At 43.4% G+C, this 12,531-nt stretch overlaps 1 protein-coding gene across 1 annotated transcript in view; it reads left to right on the top strand.

Moving 5' to 3' along the window:
- LOC143371496 (uncharacterized) overlaps positions 1–12,531 on the top strand; it is a 609,947-nt gene that overhangs the window by 484,183 nt on the left and 113,233 nt on the right. The gene's annotated exons all lie outside the window — the stretch shown is intronic.

The following is a 12,531-nucleotide window of genomic DNA, read 5'->3' as shown; positions in this document are numbered from 1 at the left end:
GTAGCCGGGATTATAGGGGCATTGTGACGTTGGCTTCCTACGGATTCATGTTCGAGAAGCGCGGCTTTGATGTTTGTTGTTGTTGCCACCGGTTTGTTCGCGCGGTTGGCGGCGTCGTCGCGAGCACGACACTGTTATCCGTCGGCGGTGGGTGCTTGAGCGCGCGAAGTGCGGAAAGCTGCGTGCTTCGAAGACGCTCCCCCAGGGCTTGGGACTAGTTTCATGAGTGATTATTCCTCGGAAACATGTCCTTAGAACGGGGAATCGATGATCCCGGGGTACCCGAGGTGTCGCGCCACTGCTGAGACCTTTGAGACCTTGAAAGAGGCTCGACTGAGAGTGTTCTGTAAGTGCAGCGGCCTCAACCAGGCTTAGTGCAGGAGGAATGCACTGGGAATTGGGGTTACACCAAGGGATTTGCTCTGTCTGCCTGGTAGGGGTGTGGAAGAGTCGAGGAAGCTCATTCGTCTCTGGAGTTCAGACAAGTCAAGTGAACGTGTCAGTCATCAGCTGTCGTTCTGTTAATTATGTTTGCAGTTTACATTCGGGTGCCTACAGAACTCAACGTCCAAAGTATCATCTAAGAAAGAAATCGACAGGGTACATAACGTTCTAGGAACAGATGTTTGATGTCAGTCCCAAGTTACCCAAAATTTCCTTGTAGAATTAATCTGGTTGCCTCTTTCTCAGTTGCAACAGGATGTTTATGGTGCTGGGGCACATCTGCGTGTCGCGGAGCTGCGACAGGCGTTTGCAGCTGCGGGCTACGGCATTTCAAATGCATCAAGTTCCACAGTAGAACAATGTAGACGCAGCGTCGATTCCTGTTGATACCGTTCCGGTTTCCCTCCACGCTAGCGCGTGTGTATAAAGCTGGTCTGGGTTATTTATGACCTGTCTTGTAGCAATCTAACTTAACCGCATCTTCTGGAAAACGAGGGATCTTGTTTCGCGTATCCACTTACGGTGCTTATATTCTGCCCGGCTCTACCTCGCTGCACTTCTCGTTCTCCGTTTGCCCTTACCATTCTGTGTTTTCTTTCTTTCCATATCGTCGTGGTTCCCCTTTCCTGTGTTCTTGCCTCCGTTTCAGTCTAGCATTTTCTTGTTTTTATTCCCGCAGCGTACCCCTTCCTGCTTATTAGTATTCTGACCCTCGACTTCGTTGTTTCCCCGATTGTTCTAGTTTCTTTTTCTACTATCTGCCATTTGTGTCCCCGTCCTTTCAGTTTTTCTTTTATTTTCGCGGCTTCTCATGTTCCTCCTACCTGTTTGTTTTTCGCCTGAATTTCCACGATGTTCATCCCCTTCGTTTCTTTCACCGTTCTATCCGCTCAGTTGCCTGCAAGTTCTTCGAGACTTTTCTCACTTTGCTTCCCCGTATCAACGATCCCATCTACTTTTCCCATCTCCACTATTTTCCATAGTTTCCTCGCCGAACCCCCCTCCGCTGTTGCTACTGACATCCTTCCGTCTCTTCATGCGAGCGCGACGCTCGCGCCGCTTGTCCCATGTTCCTCCACCCCGCAACCCTCAATCTCTACTTCACCCCGCGCTCGAAGATTTCCCCACAGGCATGTGCCTTCACTTATTCACGCACTCAATTATTTACGCTCGCGCGACGGTAGCTTCTACAACCAGCAAGCACCGCTTTGTCACCTGTGTGTATCGGTCTGCGTACACCATTGCTCAAAACTGTAGTTTAGGTACAGCAACATTTCGACTTTAGTCGCGTGTAATATTATTTGCAGAAGTTCGACGTTGTTTTCATAGATTTTCATTTCAGACGAGTTGGAAACATATTTCCACGTCTTTGTGTCGTATGCAAATAGCTCAATCATCGCTCAGGAGAAACAGGCCTGCCGTTGTAAAAAAACAATTCGAAATTTCAAGGCAAATAAAAGAACGAGTTTAAAAAGTAGGCTCGCGCAATAGGCAGGTACGCAAGTGTACGTAAACCCTGCCAAAGAGAGCTTGTCATCCTCAAGTGTTCGTTTCACGGAACGGCAACTTTCGAGTAACATCACTGTTCTCAAGTGAAGCGTTTTGATTTTTCGTCAATGTCATGCTACGGCAAATACAGTCGACAAGTATCACTTAACTGGGTTAATGAATTGCTTTTTCATGGGCAACGGGGGTTGAAGGCCCACTGAACTCTTGCAGAACCTGCAGACGGTCCAGTGGGCTGTTCACACAACAAGCCATAGTTGGATGGCGTTTTCGTACCCCTGTGACTATTTACGTAATCCGAATTCGTCGGTGCGTTCGCGAATATGCACGTGACGCTGAATGCTCGATTATTCGTGGTCACGTGTCACCTTAAATTCGCGTTTACGTGGGCGCAATCTATTCCCTCGCCGCACTTATTTCCACGTTAATCACTGGCTCTCCCTAGTTAAGCCACGTTATTCCTCTGACATTAATTATTGGGAGTTTTTGCAACAGTAGTTCATTGAAATTCTGGCCCCTTTGTCCTTTGCGTAAATTGTAACGATTCGTACTGCGTGCGCAAATGGAGAATAATAATAGTTTACGCTGTTTGCATATTTTTATGAACCAATCTCTGTCTAAATACCTCAGGTGAAAGTCATAAAAAATGATCGCCTAATTTATCCTGGTGGATATAACCCTCGCAGCTGGATATATAACTTTTAATTTGCCAAAGAAGCTATATAGTATATATATCTACAGCAGTTGACTAAATAAATCAATAAAATTTATCTTGATTACATTAAAGGGCGAAACTTATTCTTTGACTATAGCTTCTACATAGCGTACATAACTAAACCTCACTAAGCAATAATATCTACCGAATTAGCACTGTTCCATTAACCATTTTAAGCATTATCACGAGGGCAATATTTACTCAAATATTGCTTTCCTATGAAATCCCCCTCACTCAACATGAAACGGTAATACAAGAAGTTTTCCGTTAACTTTTCGCAGACACTCTCAAAACAATGAGCGGAATAGTGAAATTAGTGCTCCTCTTCGAAGAAACTCAATCGTTCCGCGTATCGAGGTAACCGAGGTTCGTTATTAAAACGCCTTCTCGCACACAGTTCTGCCGATTTTCATATTTCATTATTCACGAGGGTTGGCCGAAGAGACGGCTCGCCAGACTCGACCAGGTCCATCCCCACATAATACTCCCGTCCTGCCGTTTGAAGCGGCGGGGTCGCGCGGGATTTTTTTCCGCGAGACGAATTTCGACCTCTCGAACGTTCGTTCCGGCGAAATCATTCCGTTTGTCCCGCCTCCTCGGCTCGGCTACCAATTTAAGAAGCTTATAAAGAGGAACTGCACTCTCGACGGAATGCAAATCTTCGCGAGCCCGTCGAGGAAATTGCGCCCACTTTAAGCCGTCGCTGGGAATAGTTTCCACTTTGACGGGGATCGTTGCTGCCCGAGCTGAAACTGAATCCTCCCCCGCTGCCGAATTAAACGCGAGGACTTTCTTCCCCCTTTTTCTCGAGTGTCGCTTGCTGGGGCGCGGCAGTTTTGACGGGCAGCGTTAAATATCCCTCGCGGATCGAACGTCACCGCGGTGACGTTCGATCGACTGCGGGGGGATTTCGTGCGACGGGACTAAAAATATGAGAAAGTTGCGGTATTAAAGCGTGATGCGGTAACAGCGGAGTGCGTGATATTGGGCCGTGGTCTTCGGAAAGGGATGTGGGGAAACAGTGGTGGGAAGGGTGCAAAGTTGTTACGGTAACAACTTTGCCCCAAGTCACAGTAACAACTAGCCCCTATCGACACATGTAGCAATTTCAGAGATTATTCTGCTTATGTACGTACGTTGAAATGATAAACACGATCGCAGCATGTTCTTAAATGTCATTTGATCCATACGGATTAATCAATCAATAATATCGATTGTGAGGAAGTCATAACGCCGGTAAGGGAGTCATAACGCTAGGAAGGGCGATTCCGTTGAAAGAAATTCATACTTAAGAATCGATTTTAATGAAACATCGATGCTTAAAATTCGATTATCTCCAAAAAGAATCGAAGAATCGATGAAAGGAATAGGATATGTAATATACATATATTCTGTATTTTATGCATGTATTATAAAATCTTTTTAAAATGTATAGTGTATACATCCATGAAACTCGCACACGCACACGAACGCGCGTGCAACACACACAAAATTTCAGTTTTTATATACAGTTGTAGTTTATTTAATTTAAGACATCTGAATTTCATTTTCATTTGTGGAGGCTGAGAAATAAAATATTATAATTAGAAAATTCTTAAAAATACAAAGTGTACATTTAAAAGCTTAATTATATCATGCTTCCTTTTTATTAAATCGAAACTTGTATTCACAATAAAGTTGAAAGTTATTTAATAAACAAAATTAATTATACACATTCATAGCGATTAATAATTAGCAAACTTGCCTGGCAGATTCAGATAATTAATACTCATCTAGTAATTATTACTATTAAACACAGAAAGGCAAACTATGTTCCACGAGCCACGAGGGAAGCAGTTGAGACAATGATGGACAATGCTCAACACTGCTATGGGGATGCGCTGCGCGGAGGAGGTCCGTTGCCTCGTGGAACAAAGATAGAAAAAATGTTGATTTTTTTCTCGATTCTTGGTTAGACAATAATTGAGTTATCGAAAATCGATTCCTAAAATAATCGGTAAAATAATCGATTCTTCAGAAAGAGAATCGATCGATTCTAGAAGAATCGAGTAGAATCGCCCTTTCTTACATAACGCCCCAATGCAGAAATATGGAATACAACACTGGGCATCGTTCGCAGCTTGGAGGGCGAGGCCCAGTAGGTTGCATAAGGCATACAATGTAACTTGGACGCTCGAGGAAGGCCGATGACGTTAGGGTCGTCGACGAGAGTTCGCGAGGCTGCGTCGAGAAGGCGAGAGGCATTCGTATTGACGACGCTGTATAGAACGGATCAGGGTTGTTTCTTACACGATGTTAAATAATCGAAATAGACCAAAAAATAATGATAGAAGAATATTTACTTCTCTGCTACGCGACTAATAGGTCCTTGCTTACGACCACACGATTCGCTGTCGCGGAGGCTATTAACCCCTTGGCCTGTCGTTTAAATTCCGACCGCCGGCACCAAATCAGCACCAGCGGTGGAGCCACGCGTAGAGCGATTTCACGGGTCGGCTCAGCGGTCAAAGTTGTCAATCGCACACGTCTTAGCCCCGTTACGCAGTTGCAACAAAGTAAATACATGTGCATGCAGTCAGGAATAACTGAGATGAAAAGACGTCGGCGAAAAGTTGGGTCGTAGTATCTACTAACCACGAGCCTGACCATTGATGTTTACGTTTCGCCCGATCCACGCACCACGAGTTTCGCTCGTGCTTTCCATCTTTGGCCCGGTCGAGAGACCACGAGTCTCACTCGATGCTGTAGGCCAAGGCAAAGAGAAGGTATACCAAAAGGCGACACTCCAAGCGGTATCTTTGAAATTCTTCGTTTGCTTGTCCCTTTAAATTGGTTGTACAAGGCAACTGTATATCTTCGTCTTACTATCGCCTCTTGTTAACCCCGACTCATTCCGACTACCGCATGGACATTTAAATTGGTTGTGGATTTCGTCTCTCTCTAAAACTGGGTTCTTCGTCAGAGTGTCGCCTCTTGGCTACACCTTCTCTTTGGCCAAGGGGTTAAAATGGACGACAGAGTGGCGCGATCAGCTCACATGGCAAAAATAAGTTAAAGTACAAAGCTCTTTTCATTTGGAAGATTTAACCGTCGGGACAACTTACCCCCGGAACTTTTAGCCCCGGTCTCCCCTACTTTGCCCCCGAAATATCAACATATTTGGAATTGCGTCTCTAGTAACGTGCAGGCATTAAAGTTTTGGATTTTGTTATTATTATTATTATTAGTATTGATAATATACAGGAAAACCCATAGTTTACAAATTGCTATACAGTGAAATTACAGAGTCCGAGCACTAATATTTATACAGTATTGAGTGTGAATAGGATTAGTCGGTAAGCATTTGAGGAACGCCTAGGCATCACAGGCAACACAGCTGCTGTTGATACCCAGTGTTGTTACTCTGTGTGCATATGTAACGAGGTCCTTAACGAATTTTATCCACTGCCTTCCACACCAGCCGGAAGGATTAATTGTTTCGCACGCGCGTCTTTTTGAGCCTCGGTGCAACAGTGTACAACAAGACGTGCGATTAGTTTTAGCGATGTAAACGCGGGAAATAACGCCGATCTTGTCTAAAGATATCTCTATTACTGGATTATTTAAATTCTAGTAGAAAGGGGACTTCACCATTGGTTGCCGATCCAGTATGCGCGTAGACTGATCGGTGATACTCATTTTCTGTTCATATGAGGCATGTACAACATAGTGAACCAAATCTCACGTATTTTGAAAAAATGTATACTAGTGACTATCCATGCCCCAGTGATCGCTAAAGTGGCCATAAGTTTGCAACGTCTTTCAGAATTATTCTGCGCAGAATAGGTGGCCTTAATACTTGTAAACGGCGATGTACATTTGTCTCATTTATGATTCTCCCCCCGCGTCCCCACATGCTCCCCCTTGGCACCCTAATCACTGTCGATTAAGCGATTCTCAGCGAAGCCTGCGAGTTTCGCTGGGCACGGGGCGCATCTATCAGACAAGACATCTCCAGTCTATTTTAAATTCCTGGCGGAAACCCCGATTATTACGTCGACTAGGAACGCCCCGTCGAGTTCATTCTCTTCCGTTCCGACGTAGTCGAGTCGGGAATCCCCGAGTCGTGTGCCATTTTGTTAGGAAAGCCGTATCAATCCGTTTGTACACATACAGAACGCGCTGAACGAGCTCGCTACCGCTCCGCCATCCGACCACCCCGTTCTACAGCCGTGCAACCCCAACGGTGCAACGGTTCCAGCGAAACTTTCCCAGCTGGCAGCAAGCCACCGTCACGGTGGACAGAATTCCAATGTGTTTACAGTTATGTTTACGCTCGCAATCGTTTTCTGAAGAATCCTATCCGCCGACGCAGCTGCCCGCCGTTCCGCCCCCGCTCTTCGCGGCGACCAACCCCCTTCGCGAGGTTACTTCCACGACGGAAGCGGGCTGTTTCTATTTGAACGAAAGATAAGGGATAATTGTTTGCAGATATCATTTCGCTAGGTCGCTACGAGAGTGCAGCGACTCGATGCGAAGACTCGAAAGCGAGCTTGGAACACTGTAAAGGGATCGGGTGGTTGCTGTTCGAGCACGGGCAAGTGTGATCGCATATGATTCATTGGTAAAGTTGGATAAGTTAATATTCTAGTTTTATACGTATTACGCGAGCAAGTGGCAAAGATTTATAAAGCGTTGCTATTCAGAGTCACGTGATTGAAATTGTGCTGATTATTCGTAAGGGATGATCTTTGTAATCAAGTTTAGAGGGACTTCGGTTTATAAGAGAACTGCTCTTTACCAGAAAATGCAAGGACAAGTTATTGAATTTTTAGTGGCTCGCAAGGGAAAATCCCCAACCCGGAAATTCGAAAAATTATGAAACTTTGGGGATGTGTAGAGGGTATATAGATATGTATTGAAAATACGTGTAGAAAATATGTGTGGAAAATAAGTATTCAGACCAAAGTTACTTCTTTTAATTAAGACTATCATTTGTTGACTTACAGTCTTTACAGTTCGCGAGTTATAACACAAAATCGGAAAATAGCCGGATTTTCAGGCGTCAATTTCACCCCCTCAGAGTGAATTTGAACAGCAAAAAAAAATACGTAATACATATATACCTATCCTCTACACATCCCCAAAGTTTCATAATTTTTTTAATTTCCTGGTTGGGGATCTCCCCTTGTCAATTTTTAGTACCTATATGTAAAAACACGCTGTTCTAAAAGGCATGTCGTTCGACTAATTGCAGGCTTGGATAAAAATTCATATTACAATCACAAGGAAGTGTATTAAATGCACTTCCATAATCGAAATTAAGCTGGGAAAAAATGATTCTCTTATTTGCCCGTGGGTGGGAACATGGACCAGCCAACTGCGCAAGTGGAATGTAACTTGTTTCGCAAAAAGCTGATAACCCGCAAAGGTATTGCGGAAAGTCGAGGATTTAATAGCAATGTCCTGAAAATTGGATGCTGCTTTTACAAGGTTGTTTCCGAATCCGCGGCGAATTTCCGTTGCACGGCTGGTCAGGGAATAAGTGGTAATGACACTGGAATTCAACGGAGCTCCGTGAAATGGTTCGGATAAAATTTTATAAACGAGCAGCCGCAGATTGCAGCCGTGATTATTGTTAAATAACGCGGACGGACGTTCGCCGGCTGCGGTTGGGCAATTTCATTAGGTTATTGTCCAGAAGAATTCAATTTAATGTTTGGCTTAATTATGAATTCCGCTTAGTTTGGCTTGAAGTAAACCATTGATTTACCCGCGCCCCTTCAGGCGGAAAATCAGAATCATTAACGTTCTGTTGCGTTCACGGCCGAGCAAAAGTATTCGTGTTAACTTGGACGTTCCCTTTCAGTCATTAATCTCCTTTGTTTCGGTGCAATGTTTGTACATTTAAAGGGAATGTCAACTTCAAGGGTAACGTTTGATAGAACAATGTTACACACAATTTCTTTTTTTTTTTAATTAGTTATTTTAAGTCGCATCAACCTGTAAGGCAGTTTCTTTGATGCGACACAGAGAGAGAAAGAGAGTTAAGGTTGTTCCGACGCGTGTACCTGGATTGATCCCATTAACGGATGTAACTTCTGTTACTGGCGACCACGACACTACACGTCCGGATGTCTCACGGCTACTTAATGATGTCAGACCGATTCGTGATATGGGATGAAAAGTCTTTAGTCAGTTTTAATAATAAAAAAACAAACGTATATTATACTACAAGAAAACTATTAAATTTAACTTAAAGGAACGAGGTGGTACGTTGTTGGGTGTTTGAACTAGACTAGTTCCGCTTCGTACAATTCTTCATAAAATCTTCGGTGGAGGGGTAAACAGAGTCGGTCGAGAAAATAAACTCGTTGCTTATTTGGCGGGTTGAAATCAGTCGAGGACTATTGGTGAATTAGAAAAAGGACGGGGATGGCAACGAGTGACCGCCTACAAGTCAAAGCGGACACTCTCCAGAGCGAAAGAAGCGAACCGCTAGCCCTTGTAATTTCACGGTCAGCGGGAGATTTTCTGGCCACGCGCGGGTAATAAAGTCCTTAGACCTTGGGAACATTTTGGTGACTGCAAAGAAATTTCGTTAATAAGGGGTGAAGCTTAGAATTTACAACGGCTAAAAGGTCGGAGTGCTGCGACGTCTGTTGACCTTACGAGTCTATTATCCGGCTTCGAGAAGTCTTCAAATATTTTTAATATGCAGATGGGAAGTGTACGCACGCAACAAAGGTCGATTTATATTATCCGTTCAGACACAGAACGTTTCGGTTCAGTCAAAATATTGTTGCGGGTTATTTGATACGAATGTTCATGTACTGACCGCGACGGTGTATATAAACATTCGTATCCAATAACCCGCAACAATGTTTTGTCTGAACCGAAACGTTCCGTGTCTAAATGGATAATGTAAATGGACCTTAAATGTAATATTCTTCAATGAATACAGTGTTTTCAGGTTTTAATTATACGCGCTCTGTTATGGTGTTGAAATTTTGATACAGGTGTTGGAAAATAATGCGGGATGATATTCAACAATGGAATTAGGCTAGTGGTAACGAAATTAATTGCGTTCCATAGGAGAATATATATTAATGGGTGAAAATCACGTTCCTACGTTGGAGCGTCTTTCACCACGTCACAATAGCGATCAATTTCGAAACAGTAAGCCACTTTACGCTTTCCAATTAGCAATTGAAGCATACATATTATCCTCGGGCGAGCATTTAGCGTCGAAAAGCCTGGAGGAACAATGGATAGATAGCGGGAGAACGTATTACCGTGCGTATTTGTAGCGGTTGAGGGTGCATCGATAAATTTCCGTATAGAAATAATATACGGATCGCAACACGAATCGTTCATCCGTGTCGCGGACACGAAACTGTGCATCTAGTTCGCGAAACAACCTTCTCGATTCGCATCTGCTTTCGTGATTCTGACTCTCGAAATGGTAGACTTCGCGACGTCAAAGTCAGATGGGAAATATCAATATTAAAGAGTGACCCAAAAAATAGCCTCTTGTTGGTCCCACGATTTTTTAACTGAATTTTATGCGAAACGATACCTTGTGATGGGATATCAATCACACGAAATTTTCAAGTTGAGGTGACAATTAGTTTCTGAGATATGGGAGGTCAAAGAAGTGAAAATTCGTTAACGCGTCAGCCTATACACTTCGATGTACGGACTTTTATGGCAGTCCGAAAAATTAAACAATTATTTCCAGGGGTTTTGCTGACTGCTAACAATGAATTTGAACTTAGATTTTCAAAATAAGGTATCATTTGGCACAAGATTCCGTTCAAAACTCGTGGGACCAAAAAGAGGCTAAATGAGGCCTCATTTTTGGGTCACTCATTAAATAGACTTCGCTGTACTATTGAGTGATCTGGAGTATCGAAAAAGTGAAATCACAAGGCGTAATTGACTTACGAGTTAGAGTCAGGTAGCAGGCTTCGAAGGAGGAAAGGGAGAGGAGGTTAAGAAAAAGCAGAGAAAAGTTTCTAGAGAATTGGAAGACTTTCTCAATATTTGATTACCTACGGGAATTATAACACCTAAAGTTACACCCGACTTCGTTAAATTATGCGTTGACATCATCATGAAGGAATTTAGAATGACAGAAAGAAGATATCGAGTATTAAGTTCCTTAAGGGGACTAGGCAGTCGAAAAATCGATTTTTATTGCATTTTCCGAAAGTACTATCCTTTCTGAATAAAATGCCGCTTGGTTAATAGTAAAATTCGCAAAATTGTAGATTTGGCAGCTATAAACGTCAAGCGGCAACCTATAGCGTCGCCTTTGCCCAGAAACTTTAAACGCGTTTTCCTCGAATATTTGTTACTCTTCATTCTGTTCCTGATTCCGAACGAATTGAGGTTCAGATCGACTTGAAAAAATTACAGGGTGTGTAAAACATGTGCCATTTTGAGGCAAACCTCTTATAGTGTCCGTAAAAATACAAAATTTTCATAAAAAAAATTAAGAAGTCACCGGATTATGGTAGCACACAAACAATGATGGTCTGGGTTAAAAAATTTCGGTGACTTCTTAATTTTTTTATGAAAATCTCGAATTTTTACGGACCCTATAAGAGGTTTGCCCCGAAATGGCACATGTTTTACACATCCTGTAATTTTTTCCAAGTCGATTTGCACCTCAATTCGTTCGCAATCAGGAAAAAACTAAAGAGAAAAAAATATTCGAGAAAAACGCGTTTAAACTTTCCGGGCAAAGGCGACGGTATAGGTTGCCGCTTGACGTTTTTAGCTGCCAAATCTACAATTTTGCAAATTTTCCTATAAACCAAGCGGCATTTTATTGAGAAAAGATAGTACTTTCGAAAAATGCAATAAAACATCGATTTTTCGACTGCCTAGTCCCCTTAATGTGCAATCAACTTAAATCGGGCCATAAAAGCGCGCGCACTGATCCTAATTCCAAATTCGAAATACACTCTGTGGCTCCACTCACTTGGAATAAGTATTGCACAAAAGATATCGGTCAACGGACGATTAATAACTCAATATCAATAAAAAAAGGTAACTCCTATTGTGTTCCTTTCTCTTTTCTCGAACCGTTCCACCACTCTCCTCCAGCTTTGTACCTCGAAGAACTGCAATCGATGAAAGCTTTATCCGCCTCCTCCTTGTCGATGAACAGAAAGGGCTTCATTGGATCTTTCTAATCCACGTAAGCCACCGCTCAAAGAGGTCCCCATTGCTCCACTTTTTTCCTCGGACTTCAGGTCGAATTTAAATCCCGCCCAGGCGTGAACCCGAATCGATCCGCGCAGGGAAATCCGGTCGCGGAACTGCTAGGAGCGGGACCGTGCATAAAATAAATTTCACCCCCTCCCCCATTCGCAAAGTGAAATACGCCCGTGTAATGCGTCCCAGACGCGTGGTATCTCTCTGCCTTGCGTCCGTAACTCCGTTCCCCGTTCCCCGTTTGCCGCAGTTTTAATTTACCGGCGGCGAAATAAAAATAATTGACGTATGTCCGCGGCAGCGTCCAAATTTGTTTCACCCGCGAATCGCGGCAATCAATCTGTTCAGCAATTACGCGGAGCGGCGAATGGCATTGTAACTCGCGTTCTGTGTTATTAATAAGCGAAATATTGATTCCCCTGCTGCGAGCCGGAAGTTTTGGAACACTCGGTAATTGCGAGTCGACGTACACCGACCGCGGCATTTTTGCCGATGGGACCTACGTGCGGCGCTCGGTTTCAAAGGGGTCTCGCAACAAATAAATAGCAAATAAGATTGCATTCCCACGCGCAGAAAAACTTATTCGCTATTATATATCATACATTCCGATGAATTATTAGAAGCGGAAGTTTTTGTGATTCACGAGGTGGGAAGTACGATTT

This window comes from Andrena cerasifolii, chromosome 7 (assembly GCF_050908995.1).
Source record: "Andrena cerasifolii isolate SP2316 chromosome 7, iyAndCera1_principal, whole genome shotgun sequence".
Classification (NCBI taxonomy): Eukaryota; Metazoa; Arthropoda; class Insecta; order Hymenoptera; family Andrenidae; genus Andrena; species Andrena cerasifolii.
Note: the sequence above shows the minus strand (reverse complement) of the source record. Positions and strands in the feature narration are given on the sequence as shown.